Source organism: Gopherus flavomarginatus, chromosome 11 (assembly GCF_025201925.1).
Source record: "Gopherus flavomarginatus isolate rGopFla2 chromosome 11, rGopFla2.mat.asm, whole genome shotgun sequence".
Taxonomy (NCBI): Eukaryota; Metazoa; Chordata; order Testudines; family Testudinidae; genus Gopherus; species Gopherus flavomarginatus.
The window spans coordinates 16,454,496-16,471,273 of NC_066627.1; the positions used below are offsets into that span (position 1 = coordinate 16,454,496).

Below are 16,778 nucleotides of genomic sequence, written 5' to 3' on the forward strand. Positions count from 1 at the left end.
CCCAAGACTAGAACCCACTTTTTTTGCATCCTGAACCACAGGCCCACCAGTTCTCTTATTATGCTAGAGTTAGACCATGGACAGCTTTCTGCATACACTCAGAAATTAATCTAAACCCACTTTCCCTGTCACAACTGGTTATTACCATTATAGAGTTCATCAGCTCCCATGAGATTTGACCCAGGCTCTAACACTCAGGATTATTTCCTTTTCCTCATGGAATATCATGGTTCCAAATTCAAGCCCAGGTTTGGATTTGAATGGCAATGATTGGATAGACACCCCCTTGCCTCACCAAGAACTCCTGCCATCTCCAGTGTGGCTGTCACAGATTCAGAAGAAGCCCTGAGTGTCCTACATACATCTGCCACACCCTGCTAAGGGTAGAGTCTTAAAAAGCACATAACATTGCTGTACCCCTGTCATCAGACTAGGCACCAGCCTGAGGGCAAAATATCCATGCATTGGGCATTGGGGATAGCATGTCTTGTGATGCCTTCTGATGTCTCTAAATCTAATATAAAATATTCGCTTACCTCTGAGGTGAACATATGTCAAGTCTAAGTCTCTGACATGCCCTCTTCATGAGAAGTTCTGGGATCTGAAGGTGAGTCCTTCTTTCTGTTTTCTCCATGCATGTCTGAGATTTTAGTAAATAGATCTGGTTGTTCTTGGCAAAGTGCACTGGATTTACTGCCTCGCTTGGTGCTTTTTTGTCATTTGTCTATTCCCACAAAGTGAATGTCTCTTCTGCATCATTGTGCATCACTGAAAGGAGAACATGAATCTCCCTAGGGGCCTCTGCTGATTGGCATGGTAAATCAATGAGAAAGGAAAGTTAATAGCATATTTATTTTTCAACCATAGAAATAAGGGTGTTAAATAGAGTCAAATTTTGAACCTAACAGGGAAATTGATGGAGAGAGGAGAATGGCTTACCTTAAAGGAAATGTCTCTCTTTAGCAAGAATATTAGACATAGAAATTAAACTACTAGATGAGGTCACTGTTCATTCTAGTCCAAAAGGAAGGAGAAGTTACCCAATGAGACCCACACATTCACAAAAGAAATTCAAGAAAAGTACAACAAGCAATACACTCAAAAAAGACATGGCAAGAGAGCACTGAGAAAAAAAGAAAGAATAAAAATGCAGAAATTTTGCAACATACAACAGCTTAGAATTTAGGGAGAAATGAGCAAAAAGTTAAGAATTACTCTTTTTTACTGTCTATCTATCTAATTAGATACTTATATGGTCCCCGTGACCATAGTATGAGATCTCAAAATGCTTTACAAACAAGAAAGCTTGGAGGGAATTAAGTCTCAGAAAAGTGACATGACCAGGACAAGTCCACACAATGGGTCAGTGTTACAGGTTAGATCCCCTTTCTGGGATGCCATCTGATGTACTGGAGTTTCACTGAGCCACTCCTGATCCACCATCCTGGATTCCTTCTCCTTGTTTTGTTGAATCAGGCTTTCTGGCCTCTTGCAGGACACACACAAAGGTAGGACCACACCCAGCTGCAGATGCAGACTGAAGTCAGCTCTGTGTGAGAGGAGTCACCCAGCACTCAAATGCACACCCCGTTTGGGGAATAAACCTAAAATAATACTGTATTGAGCTGTTTAGAAAGATCCGCACAGCGCAAGCTCATAAAAAAGTGCCCTCTCCTTCAATGTGAAGAGAAATATGCACAACTTCTTGCCCTCCCAGTTAGAAATTGCACAAACTGAGTTTATAATAAAGAAAGCAAATTTATTAACTATAAAAGGCAGATTTGAAGTGATTATAAGGAATAGCAAACACAACAAAGCAGATTACTGTGCAAATAAAACAAAACATGCATATTAAGTTTAATATCTTAAAGAGACTGGTTTCAAGAAGTAATTTCTCACCCTAAATGTTATTTTAGGCAAGTTGTAGAGTTTCAGTAGCTAAGAGTTCCAGTTATTTCTTCTTACAGACTGGACCCCTGGCCTGGACTCACTCCTGCCTTTCCCCTCAAGTTAGTTTCTTTGTCCCTTCAGATCTTTCTTCTTAGATAGGCAATGGAGGAGAGCCAAGATTAACGCCCTCCCCAACCTTAAAAAGGATTTACCCGAGGCAGAAAACCTTTGCTTCATCCCCCTCCCCCTACAGAGGAAACATACCAGCAGTGTCCAAGGTGGTATTTTGTATCAGATGATCTTTCCACCTGACTTTGCACTGTCAAAACAACTATGAAATCAGGTTTATTTGCAAGGTCCACAGGAAGGAAATCCAGGCAGATGGGAGATCCACTTCTTCAAAGACTCATTATCTTTTTTCTAATGGCCCATTAAGCCTGATTTATTACTGTCTGATGGGCTTTTCCCAAGTACACACACAGATGTAATTATTACATAGTCGATATGCCTAACTTTAGATACAGAAATGATACATGCATACAAATTAGATAATCACATTCAGTAAATCATAACTATCATATTCAGTAAATCACAGCTTTTCCAATGATATCTCACGTGAGCCATCTTGCATAAAATACATTTTAGATATGCCATATTCATATCATAACAATATCTCTCTGAAAAATATGGGACATAGTGTCAGGGTTGTCAGTTCTTCACTGAATCCCTGCCCCAGATGACTTCTGAAAACACTTAAGACTGATCTGGGGAAGAAGGCTAGAACCCAGGCTAGAAGGTGTCTGGCCTGTAAAAGGAATACCTGGAGTTCTAAGTGGCAAGCAAGAGCAGTTTGTCTTCAGGAAGCGATTCAACCTGCTTAAAACATCATTTAGGGTGAGAAATAAGTGCTTTTAGCCATGCATCTGTCCTGTATTCACCCATGAAAGCTCATGCTCCAAAACATCTGTTCGTCTATAAGGTGCCACAGGATTCGTTGCTGCTTTTACAGATCCAGACTAACACGGCTACCCCTCTGATGCTTTTAGCCAGTTTCTTTAGTGTATTAAGCTTATGTTCCATGTATCCTTTGTAGTTAATAAAGTTGTTTTAGTCTTCTCTAAACCAATTTGTACAATTCATAATTGGGGGCAAAAAGCTGGGCATATCTTTCTCCACATTCAGAGAAGGGGTGATTTTCATTAGCTTACACTGTATAGTTCTCTGTGCAATGCAGGACAATACGATTTTGTGTTGGGGTGTGCACATGATTGCTGGGCAATCCCTTAGCTGATTGTTCCCAAGCAGGGCTGATTTCAGTGTCTGTGTTTTTCTACAGCTGGGCATGTCCCTACCTTTGTGTATGCTAGAGGAGTCTTGAGGACCTGGCTCAGCAGGACAGGGCAAGGGAGTTCAGGCTGGTGGAACAGGCAGGCTCAGTGGTACCCCCAGTACATCAGGTGGCGCCCAGAGTGGGGAAGGGGCAACACATCACAATTCCCTCCCTGAATTACTCAAAAGACCCAATCTATTTTACAGATACAAGAATTCTTGTAGTGGGTCTTCCCACAGGCTTTAGCTCAGATATCTCAAACTCAATTTACCTTAGGGCCAGTGCCCTCAAATCTCCCAGCAGGCCAATAATGTCACTGAAGATGGTGTTCAGAAAAGAAAACATTTATATTGTATTTTTCATTTCGAATTTCTTAGAAATAATAAAACTGTCATACAACTTTATATAATTCTTCACCTGTCAGAGAGCTTTTAGTGTTTGCTATACACCTGACAATGCTTCAGTTCCGTCAGTTTGTTGATGTTTGACCTCAGGGACTGAGCAATTGAAACCTTCAGGATTGCAGGAAGGTGTGCATCAGATAGTTGTGTTCAGTATTTTGAAGTTGTGCATCAGATAGTTTGTGTTTCAGTGTTTATATTCATTGTGGAAAAAAGTGGTGCTGCCTCCATGGCTGACTCTGCCTGGTGACTAGTGATGGTATCTCTGTCTCTCTCCCCAGCCAATGGGAACTGTGGTGGGTGGAGCCTGCAACAGATATTGCCAGCAGCATGCCTGCGTGCATCTCTCCTCGACGATCCACGGTGGGGAGGTTCTCAGGCTGCAGATGGCCCGTGGGCTGGGATTTTGAGACCTCTGCTTTAGCTGTTTGGTGGAGTTGGAAGCTGAACATTTTGGTTACAAAGTATTGTTTGAAAAAGAACCCGTCTTCAGTGTTCTTGTGATGCTCCATTCCCACACTAGCTTTCACTTACCATGTTAAAATAAAGTTAAAGGTTTTAACTCTCCTCTCACCCACCTTTGTGTAAATCAGGCATCTCAATGAATTCTCCTCTCACTCATCTCCATGTAAATTGGGGTAACCTTTATTTCGGTAAATGGGACTCATCCTACATACATAATCTCACCGCTGTGTTAACCAGGAGGAGCTGCACTGAGGACGATGGATTCTCCTTTCACATAAATTAGTGTTAATCATTTTTTTCTTGTACCTTCCTCTGACTCTTTGTCTGATACCAAGTCCTGGACTCTCACCATAGGGCCCTCATATAGAAAGTAGGATTCCATGAGTATAACTTTAAAGAGAGGGAGTTTACTTTAAGCCTCCCCAAAAAAGTAAATGAAGAGATAGAAAATGATCCAACAGACACCTGCTCACTGAACCACTGGAGATGGGTCCTTTCCACTCACCCCACTGCAAATCAGTAGTAACTCCACTGAAGTCAGAGCAGCTGATTCTCTTCTCCTTTAATCCCATGTAAACAGAAATAAGTCAATATGGCTAATTATCTTTTTACTCACTCCAGTGTAAACCAGGAGTAACTCCACTGAACTCAAAATGGGCATCTTTAATCTTGAGAAAATTCTCTAGCCTGTGTATAGGTGGTCATAATGGCTCCTTATGTCCTTAAAAGTCAGTGAATTCTTGTATAGTAGTTGTGCTGCCTAGTCACGGTCTTTCCACACAGACACTAGTCATGCATAGAGATTATGTCTAATTCCCCTCCAGTAGGAGCCACCAGCCTCTTTCTGTCTCTAGAGCCTTTGGCAGTTTTCCACTGGAAAATGTTAATCAATGGAATCAAAATGTCCTGCCAGAATGTGTCGAACATGTCAAAACTTTTGATGGAAACCAGCCAACCACCTGGTTGGCTGATGGATGGGCAAGTAGGCTGCTCAGTTCATCCAGCTCCCTTCCTGGTGAGTCCCTGGGTTCTCCTGTTAGCTAGACTCTGGGCTGTCCAAGATCTGCAATTCGCCCGCTCCCCACTCCCCAGAGATCTCTGGTTCCTTTTTCTCAAGTTCCCTGAAATCCCCAGGTTGCCAGCGGCTGGCACCCTTGGCTGCCCAACCCCAGTCTGTCCAGATCTTCCAGCTGCCCCACTCCCCAGTTTGTAAACTTCCTAGGCTATTCCCTCCCCAACTGCCCACCTGATGGGCTGTCAGCCAAAGCCCTCCTGGTGACATCATCCTCTCTGCCAGGCATTGACCTCTAGGATGAATCTGTGTCTGTCTGGGCCCCTACCCTAGACTGGAAAGATTGAAGAGAACATAACCTGTGCTCCCAACCCCTTCACCCTTCCTCCCAGAACTCTGTAGACTCTTCAGATCTGCTCAGGGTCAGACCTCATAGTATCATTAGTGCCCACATGAGTGAGTAGCAGAGGATAGTAGTCAAAGGGCCAGATGATCCTTGACAACCCCTCCATAACTTCTTGGATACAGGCCCATGGAAGGCAACATGCCTCCTGAGATACCATGTCAGGATGACAGATGAGTGCCTCCATCCCCTTCAGAAAAGAGTCACTAACCACTACAATCCTACGTTTCCTCCTGGGAGTTGTGGTTTCGATCATCCCATCCTTGAGGGTACATGGCTTCACCTCCACCTCTGGGGGTGACTCATCATTGCTCATTGCCAGGGCAGCATAATGGTCCCTCGTCACTAAGGTGGGTGGGTTGGGAGTAGGGGTGGACTACTGCCTGCTTCCAGAAGTAACTAGCAGCCAGTGTCCTCCCTGTCACAGAGACATATCCTCCTTCCCCTGTGGAGTTACAGCATTCTTCTGTAGCTGGATAGCGTTCTGAGACTTGGATACTCTTGAGGAATTCCTCTTGGGCAGGGATGTTCCTCAGCCTAGTCATCTCCACCTGTAGCCCTCCCACCTGTTTCCTGAGAGATTGCAGAAGCAGGCACCTTTCATACTGGATGGTCTCCACTGCCTGGCTTTCTGAGAGTGGGAAATGCAGGCTACAGTCTCTGCAAATCCACACCAGGCTCTGCATAGAGGCATCCATGGTCAGGTTGTCTGTCTGGTGAAGATGCTGGTGGAGGAGACAGAAGCAGTGTTGGCATTGGTGAGGCAGCCTTTTCTAACCATAGCGATTATATTACAACTCGCTCTTACAAACTCGCTCTCAAACTCTCCTGTTTGCAGTCCGCTCTTCACTAGCTCCCCTTGGTCGCTTAGCCTCTGGCTTTTAAGCCTTTCTCTCCTAGGTCAGCCTTACCCCCTCATTAATGACACAAGGGAGGATGATCAAAAGGCTGATCAAGACAAAAAGATATGTACAAATCCTGTTATCTCAAGTGGAGGATTCCAAAGACTTCAGTTCAACCACACTGGTTCAGATAAAACAATAAAATAAATTTATTAACTACAGAAAGATAGATTTTAAGTGATCACAAGTAACGAAGCATAAAAGTCAAAATTTTTCTCACCATTTGCTCTTTACAGACTTTACTGGCTGCCTTCAGACCATGACCTCTCCCCAATTTGGTGTTTTTTCAAGAATTGTTGTGGCCATCAGCAGAGAGGAGTGGAGGAGAGAGATGATCTTTTTTTTTCCTCTCCATTCTTATATTATTCTCCCCTCTTTGAGGATTATTTCCAGCTGGGGTTCAGGCGATAGCCAGTCTGTTTACACAGGGACCCAGAACTGTTTTCCATTGCCTATATGTAAAGTTCCTATAGATAGATAGATAGATAGATAGATAGATAGATAGATAGATGTCAATGTGGCTCCACCAACTCATACCAGCTGATGAAACCAAAAAGAGTAACAAAGCTTGTTGTTTTTAGCCTAGAAGAATGCAGGCTGAGAAGGATCTGGTTGCCCTTTATAAATACATGAAAGAGGTAAACTCTGGGGAGAGAGACGAGCTATAGAATCTAAAGTTGCCGCAAGAACACATAGGTAGGAACAGCTTCCACATCATAGGAGTGGGGGGGCAGACAATCTACCCAGTTAGAAACTGGAGCTGAGTCAGTTTACGAATGGGATGATATGACAGGGCTGCCTGCAGTAACCAGGACTGGATTGGATTGGACTACACTGAATGACCCAGGAAGTCTCTTCCATTCCTGTGTCCCTATGAGCTGGCCCATAATGCCAACGTACAAAATATTTTTCCTCTTCCTTCTTCAGATGAGCTATACCAGTGAAACTGCACAGGGGAATCACAGCATGGTGACCCAATTCATTTTCCTTGGCTTCTCCCAGGATCCAGTGACGCGAGTAATGCTTTGTGTAGGTTTCTCCATTGTCTACACCATCTCCTTGATGGGCAACACCCCTATGTACTTCCTCTGGAATCTGTCCTTCCTGGAGAGCTGCTACATCTCTGTCACCATCCCCAAGATGCTGGTCAACTTTGTCTCTGAGGAGAGGACCATCTCCTTCACTGGATGTGCCATCCAGATGCACTTCATCCTTTCTCTTAGGACAGCAGAGTGCTACCTGCTGGCTGTGATGGCCTATGACCGCTACAGGGCCATCTTCTGCCCTCTGCACTACCCCACCATTATGAATCCCAGAGCCTGCACTAAGATGGCCATTGCCTGCTGGCTCTGTGGAATCCTGATGCCCATGGGCAAAGTGATTTGGATCTTCTCCTTGCCCTACTGCGGGCCCAACGAGATCAACCTCTTCTTCTGCGACATCTACCTTGTTCTGAAGCTGGCCTGTGGGGACACCTCCAGGAGCCAGGTCTTCATTGTACTAATCAGCCTAATAATCACTGTCATCCCCTTCCTGATGGTGTTGATGTACTATGCCTGCATCCTCTACACCATCCTGAAGACGACTTCATCCAAGGGAAGGCACAAAGCTTTCTCCACCTGCTCCTCCCACCTCACTGTGGTCACCTTGTTCTACAGCTCAGCTGCGCTATGTACCTGCAGCCCAAGTCCAGCCACATAGCGGACGTGGACAGAGTGGTAGCCCTGTTTTATACTGTCATCACCCCTATGTTAAACCCCATGATCTACAGCCTAAGGAACCAGGAGGTGAAGGCTGCTCTGAGGAGACTGACGGGGAGGAAAAGGTTTTCATGAAAGATTTAAAAGTTTTGGGGCTGTCCAGTTCAAATTAGGACTTTTTATCAAAATAAATTATAATTACCAAACAGTTTCTTCTATCTGGGTTTTCACATTACAGCGTCTTTTCTCTCCTCTTATCTCTATGATTCTGATAAATGAGCACCTGTCTGAAAACTAAAGCCAGGCTTTCTTTCTTTCTAAAGGTGTGGATTAAAAGTGGATTAGCTAAACTGCATTAAACCCTTCTGTGCACACTTTCATTCAGAATTACAGTGGCCTTACTTTGGTTTAGCTTAATTCACTTTTGAAGTGGAATTAAAAACTAACCTGAATGAAGGCCATATCAATTTTGAATAAGAGCCCTGGTCTACACTACGAGTTGAGGTTGAATTTAGCAGTGTTAGATCGATTTAACCCTGCACCCATCCACACGAGAAAGCCATTTTTGTCAATTTAAAGGGCTCTTAAAATCGATTTCGGTACTCCTCCACTACGAAGGGATTAGTGCGGAAATCAACATCGCCGGGTCGAATTTGGGGTAGTGTGGATGCAATTTGACAGTATTGGCCTCCAGGAGCTTTCCCAGATTGCTCCATTGTGGCCACTCTGGACAGCACTTTGAACTCACATGCACTAGCCAGGTACACAGGAAAAGCCCTGGGAACTTTTGAATTTAATTTACTGTTTGGGCAGCATGGCAAACTCAGCAGCACTCAGCAGCACAGGTGACTATGCAGTCCCCAGAATGTTTCTACCCTCCCCCTATCATCTCCGTCCCTGAAGTTATTGCAAATTAGAAGGAAAAAAAAATACACTTGCGATGACATGTTTTTCTAGCTTATGCAGTCCTCCTGTATTGGTAGGGCACAGCTTAATGCATGGAGGCATTCAGTGGCAGAGGCCAGGAAAAAATGCTGTGTTTGCTTAACAACAAAAGTATCATGCCTCGCTAGCAATCCTGCCCGAGCCAGGTCTCTGTATCACATGCACTCCGTGCTATATCAGCCTTGGGCGGGGACATGACTGCTTTGTGAGCAGGAAGGCCATAGATATAAACATTTCATTAGGTAGCTTCTGTAGCTAGAGAAAACATTCCAGTACATTCGACAAAGTCTGTGGCAAAAAAAGAGAATCCCACAGTGTAGTGGTTATCACATTCACCTAACATACAAAAGCCCCATAGTGTATTGGTTCTCATGTTCACCTAATATGCAAAATGCCCCTGGTTTGAAACTGGGCGGAAACAGGTCACTGTTCACTTTTTCTGACTCCCTACCTGCATTTTTAGTCAGAACAGACTGCGCTGTGATTTTTACTTTGAATTATATCAATTATGAATTAAAATATATGGAAGCTCTCTCTCAGTTATACTCCCGGGTTCCTTACTGGGTTAGAAAAATGGTCCATCTAGCCCAGATCAAGTGCTTAATTTGTGTCAGGGCTTGCTCCAGGCACCAGCACAGCAAGCGCGTGCCTGGGGCGGCAAGCCGCAAGGGGTAGCGTATCGGTCACTGTGCTTTGGCGGCGGGTATGCCGAAGGTGCGGGACTGGCAGATCACCCACAGAAACACAGCCGAATCTGCGTGACCAGCGGACCTCCGGCAGAAACGCCGCTGAAGGCTGCCTGACTGCCATGTTTGGGGCTGCAAAAAACATAGAGCTGCCCCTGGCCCTGGCATCTCTAGGCTTGAGAATTCACAGCCCCAGCTGTGTCAGACAGAGGCACCAACTTACTCTTGTGTCAGGGATGCTGTCCCCTGCCCTGCCTCAGGCCCCACCCCCACTCCTCCCCTTCCCTCAAGGCCCTATGCCTTCCCTGCCTCTTCCTGCCCTGCTCTGCCACTCCCTGCCTCATCATACCCCGTTCCGCCCAGTCCCCTGAACACACCTTGCCCTTGCTCCTTCCCGCTCTGTTCCAGCGCCTCCTGCATGCTGCTGAAGAGATGATCACTGGTGAGTGAGAGGTGCTGGAGGGAAGGGGTGAAATTGATCGGGGGTGGGTGATGAGCACCCACCATATTTTTCTGTCGGTGCTCCAGCCCTGGAGCCTCACAGAGTTGGCACCTATTGTATCAGATATGATAGTTAAAAAAAGAAGGCTTGAGCCTCAGTACCTTAATTGCTTGAGCTCTGGCACCTCTTTCATTGCAAATTAAGCACTGCCAATATCTTGTCTTCCTACAGTACCTGGTGCCAGATTTTTAAGAGGGAGTGAACAGGGCAATTTATCGAGTGATCTATCCCATTATCCACTCCCAGTTTCTAACAATCAGAGTCTAGGGATACCCAGAGCATGGGGTTGCGTCTCTGACTATCCTGGCTAATAGCCATTGATGGACCTATCCTCCATGAATTTATATAATTCTTTTTAAATCCCAGTTATACTTCTGGCTTTCACAATATCCACTGGCAATGAGTTCCACAAACTGACTATGCCTTGCGTGAAGAAGTACTGATGTGTTTGTAACACTTCCTTATTTACTTTCTCCACAGCAGTCATGATTTTATAGACTCAATCTTATCCCCTCCTTAGTCGTCCCTTTTCCAAGCTAAACAGTCCCAGTCTTTTGACTTTCTACTTATACGGAAGCTGTTCCATACCCCTAATCATTTGTGTTGCCCTTCTCCAATTTTTTTTCTAATCCTAATATATCTGTTTTGAGCTGGGATGACCAGAATTGCACACAGTATTCAAAGTGTGGGTGTTCCATGGATTTATATAGTGGCTTTATGATATTGTCTATCCCTTTCCTAATGGTCCCTAATATTCTGTTAGCTTTTTTGACTGCTGCTGAACATTTTCAGAGAACTGTCCACAATGACGCGTAGGTCCCTTTCTTGGGTGAAAACAGTTCATTTAAATCCCATCATTTTCTATATATATATCAGGAATTACTTTTTCCAGGAATTACAAGATACTGCTCCTTGTGAGTAAAAGAGGCAACATCTGACTTGTTGGTCTTGTGTTAATTTAGATGGGACGCATGAGTCAAAGGCGTTAACATAACCTGGTCATTGTCCAACATTAAATAGTGTCAAACAAGGTTTGGGGTTTGCTACACAGAGACCTAACCCATTCAGTGCCATGACAAACACACCATTAACAACTCTTTCAACCTTTTATTAAAGATACAGAAAAGAAGAAAAACTGTTAAAGCATTTGAAATGTAAAATATGAAATAAGGTTTTCATTTTAACAACATCCCCTGTTCCCTTTAGCTTGAAAGACTTGTTACAAGTAAAAACCCTCTTGTCTGACCGTCTCTTAGATGGTATTGAAGATGATAATAACTGTCCCATGGAGATAAAGGAGAAGAAGTTACCTGAGATGGGCTGGAGCTGTTTTTGTTACAGTCCAATCCCATTTCATCCCAAATGGCTTTTGGGATTCAGCTGAAGCCTGCAGAGGTGACAATGACATCTGGGACCCTCTCTTTCCTAGACTAATCAGGACTTCTTTCAAGATCAGGATGATGAAAGACTGAGGTCCCAGGAGATGGTGGGGGTGGCAGCCATGATGGTGAATCTCACTGTATTTGCCAGGTTTTCCCCCAAAAGTCTCTTTCTGTAAGGACCCCCAAAGGGAGTGGTGGACGGAATAACCCTTGTCCTCTTTATTTCATCAACCAATTAATCCTAGTTTGCGATACACCAAATTTAGTTCACTGATCTCTGATTCCACATTTTTCTTGTTTGCCCATCATGATCTTAACACAGTCCTTGAGCAATACCAGTAGGCCTTTTCGTCTGGACTAATTCAGTAGTTCTGCCTCTCTTCTTAACTTTTCCCATCAACATTCAGGGTACATTTGTAGGCCCAATTATCACATCAGTCTGGTGCCAGAATCTGGCTCCTGGTTTTAGTGATCTGAGTGAAATGGAATGTTGCCTTGGAGGTGGAGGGTCTTTTGTGGACAGTTAGTTCAGAGTAGAGCTGAGTGCAATTTTTTGGATAACTAGTTTATTCACTGAAAAATGCTGTGTGGGTCAACCTAAACTATTTGTGAATTTGGGCTGAATTTGCTGAATAGTTTTGTGCGAACCAACAGGAACACTCTCCTGTAGCCATCTGGCCTGACCCTGTCACAATGGGTAGTAAGTGTCTTTAATTCCTTTTTAAATGGTATTACTTATGGAGCCCTACCAGGATTATTTTATTAAACAACACTTATAATTTCATAATAATATGCACATTATGTATTATTAATTAAGTTTTACCTTACATTAACTATAATAGTACATTCATGATACTAATTATTTATTACAAAAAAATATTTGAATTTAATATGTTAAACCAGGCTTCTTGTGCACTTCTCTCCTGCTGTTGTTCAGAGTGCACGATCCTTTCCTTTGAGGGAACCTTTAAGGAGGTTGTTTGGCCCTGACAGGTGACAAAGAGGTCTACATGAGTTAACTCTCCTTGTATAATATCCCCAAAAATAACAGTGATAACAAGACAAACACAAAACACACAACATAATCTTTGTCGTGGGAGTACACCACCAGTGTTCTGGGCTGCTCTCCTGCTGGCTCCAGCTTCTCTATACAGTGTTTGAAAAACAAAAGAAATATTTCCTAGCCCCCTGGTGGAGACAGATTATTGCTTAAAATATCCTTTCCATGATTTCAGCTGTGGGGAATGGAACCGGTTTAGCTATGGCTTGTTTTGTTTGCCAGCCCAAATTGTACCTGATATACTGTTGGGCTGGCTCGTTTCATAATGTCACTCAGCCTTTCCATAAGAGCCTAATGGGGGAGAATCCTGCACCTTTTAATTCCCTGGCTCTTACTGGCATTAAGATAAATGACAATAATGGTGACCAGTTTCTTCCCTTCCATTTCCACTCCCTTCTTTAGTTTACTTTTGACGGTGTGTCTCATACACTCTACCTGCCCCGCAGCCTGCAGGTGATAGGCAATACAGAACAAATGTATCATTCTGGTGAGCTTGGTGATGTCCCCCATGAGGTCTGACCAGAAGGTGGCTCCTTGGCCAGAGTCAATTACCTGGAGTGTTGGTTTATGATTTTTTAAAAGGAACATTATATAATTACACATACATATATATACACATACACATTTAAAATTAAAAAAATTACTTAATATCTCTTGCACTACTCCACTTAATTTTATTCAAGTGTATACAGATGACATTTCCATTTTGTGCAATCAAGTCAAGTTCCAATGGAAACCCTTTATATTCTTTTAGTCATTTTGATTAAATTGTCTGATTTTCAAATAATTTAAATCAGATTGTCTCACGGAATTGATTAGTTACAGACTTTCTGTGGGAAAAGGGCCCATTTTCCTTCAGAATAGCTGTAAAGGTTTCTGGGGATAAAACAGAGTTGCGCTTGCAGTGGCTACCTGACCCCTTTGTATCATTGGTTTAGCTTCCAGGTTCCACCCAATGTGAATGTACCGAGTTGTACATACAGTTATATTTACATAACCGGGTTTTATGATCACTCCAAGAATTCCCTTCTTATATTACCACAACTGTTACCTTTTAACATTTCCACAGTTCCCAACTGTTTACTTCCCTCCAACCTCTGCAGTACTAATTTCTGCAAAAGCTACTTTTAACTCTTCATTCTCTTTCTTTAAATCACTTACTTCCACATTCAGTTTATCATATCTGAGCTTCATTATATTAGTCTTTGCTGCCATGGCTTTTAAAGTTTCACTGCCAGCATGGTTTTGTGAACTTAAACCCTCCGATCTCTCACTCAGAGTGCTGTGTTTATCAGCTGCTGTTTCTGCAGCATCATTGAGTTGACTCTTACACTTTTTCTTAAAATGGTGCAGTCTGCCAATAAAGACTCAGGGTATGTCTACACTACAAAATTAGGTCGATTTAATAGAAGTTGATTTTCTATAAATTGATTTGATACAGTCGATTGTATGCGTCCCCAATAAGTGCATTAAGTCGGCGGAGTGCTTCCACAGTACCGAGGCTAGCATCGATTTTTCTGACCGTTGAACTGCAGTAGCTATTCCACAGTTCCTGCAGTCTCTGACACCCATTTGAATGCTGGGTTGAGCTCCTAATGCCTGATGCGGCAAAAACATTGTCGAGGGTGGTTCTGGGTACATGTCGTCAGCCTCGCCCCGCTCCATGAAAGCAACAGCAAAAAATTGTTTCTTGCCTTTTTTCCTGGCTTACCTGTGCAGATGACATACCACGGCAAGCATGGATCCCTCTCAGCTCACTGCCACCATAATCTCCTGGGTGCTGCTGACAGACGCGGTACTGCATTGCTACACAGCAGCAGCTCCTTGCCTTTGCAAGTTAGCAAAGATGGTTAGCAGCCATATTGCACCGTCTGCTGCTGTCTGCTGGTTGCTCCTGCCAACCTCGATGAGGTCGGTCGAGGGCGGCTGGACATAAATGAGAGTGACTCCAGGTCATTCTTTTCTTTATGTTTTGTCTAATGGAGATTCAGTCCTGCCTGGAATATCATGTGAGTTGGAGGCTTTTGCCTCAGGCTGCTCTCCCAGCTGACAGCATGGCGTGGTCACACCTACCCCAGCCTGCCCCTTGCTCTCATGGCTCATGAAACCTGGACAGTAGTAAGGAGCAGTTCAACTATAGGCTGAGCAAGTGCAGAATGGCGGTAGAATGTGCATTTGGATGTATAAAATCTCGCTGGTGCTGTTTGCTGACTAGGCTGTTTGCAATTAGATTAGAAGAATACAGCAAGACATGCTTCGCGTCACAGAGCCTTTGAAACCAGTTTCATGACTGACCAGGCTTCGTGTGACAGGTGTGTGTGTTTCTCCTTGATGCAAACCCACCCCCTTTGTTGATTTTAATTCCCTGTAAGCCAACCCTGAAAGCCATGTCGTCAGTCGCCCCTCCCTCCATCAGATCAACGGCAGACAATTGTTTCATGCCTTTTTTCTGTGCAGATGCCATATCACAGCAAGCATGGAGCCCGCTTAGGTCACCGCGGCAGTTATGAGCACTGTAAACACCACACACATTATCTTGCAGTATATGCAGAACCAGAAACTTCAAGTTCAGGCAAGGAGGCGACAGCAGCGCGGTGACGAGAGTGATGAGGACATGGACACAGACTTATGTCAAAGCACGGGCCCAGGCAATTTGGACATCATGGTGGTAATGGGGCAGGTTCATGCCATGGAACGCCAATTCTGGGTCTGGGAAGCAAGCCCAGACTGGTGGGACCACATAGTATTGCAGGTCTGGGATGATCCCCAGCGGCTGCAAAACTTTCCCATGTGTACGGGTACTTTCATGGAACTCTGTGACTTGCTTTCCCCTGCCCTGAATCACAAGAATACCAAGATGAGAGCAGCCCTCACAGTTCACAAGCAAGTGGCAATAGCCCTGTGGAAGCTTGCAATGCCAGACAGCTACCGGTCAATCCGGAATCAGTTTGGAGTGGGCAAATCTACTGTGTGGCTGCTGTGATCCAAGTAGCCAAAGCTATCACTGAGGAGCTGCTATCAAAGGAAGTGACTCTGGGAAACGTGCAGGTCATAGTGGATGGCTTTGCTGCAATGGGATTCCCTAACTGTAGTGGGGCAAGAGACGGAACGCATATCCCTATCTTGGGACTGGAGTACCAAGGCAGCCTGTACATAAACTGCAAGGGGTACTTTTCAGTGGTGCCGCAAGCACTGGTGGATCACAAGGGACATTTCACTGATATCAACATGGGATATCCGGGAAAGATACATGACGCTCACATCTTCAGGAACTCTGGTCTGTTTGAACAGCTGGAGAAAGGGACTTTCTTTCCAGACCAGAAAACACCTTTGAGGATGTTGAAATGCCTATAGTTATCCTGGGGAACCCAGTCTACTCCTTAATGCCATGGCTCATGAAGCTGTACACAGATACCCTGGACAGTGGTAAGGAGCTGTTCAACTATAGGCTGAGTAAGTGCAGAATGGTGGTAGAATGTGCATTTGAACATTTAAAAGCACGCTGGTGCAGTTTACTGACTTGGTTAGACCTCAGTGAAACCAATATCCCCATCGTTATTGCTGCTTGCTGTGTGCTCACAATATCTGTGAGACTAAAGGGGATACGTTTATGGCTGAGTGGGAGGTTGAGGCAAATCAACTGGCCGCTGATTACGTGCAGCTGACACCAGGGCGGTTAGAAGAGCACAGCAGGGCACGCTGCGCATCAGAGAAACTTTGAAAACCAGTTTCATGACTGGCCAGGTTATGGTGTGAAAGTTCTGTTTGTTTATCCTTGATGAAAACCCACCCCCTTGGTTCACTCTACTTCTCTGTAAGCCAACCACTTTCCCCTCTCCCCTTTGATCACCACTTGCAGAGGCAATAATTAATTGTTGTTTCAAATTCATACATTCTTTATTAATTTGTCACACAAATGGGGGGATAAATGCAAAGGTAGGCTGGAGGGCTGGGGAGGAGGGAAGCACTGGGTGGGGTGGTGGAGAAGGGGAGGAGGGAAGGACAAGGTCACGCTGCACTTCAAAACTTATTTATTGAATGGCAGCTTTCTGTTGCTTGGGAATGTCTGTTACAGCTATCCCCTATTCCATTTTGTTTCT

The 16,778-nt window shown here is 44.3% G+C and overlaps 1 pseudogene; it reads left to right on the forward strand.

The window, feature by feature from the left end:
• Window positions 1–7,330: 7,330 nt before the first annotated feature.
• On the forward strand, window positions 7,331–8,238 carry LOC127031267 (olfactory receptor 10A7-like; annotated as a pseudogene).
• Window positions 8,239–16,778: the final 8,540 nt, after the last annotated feature.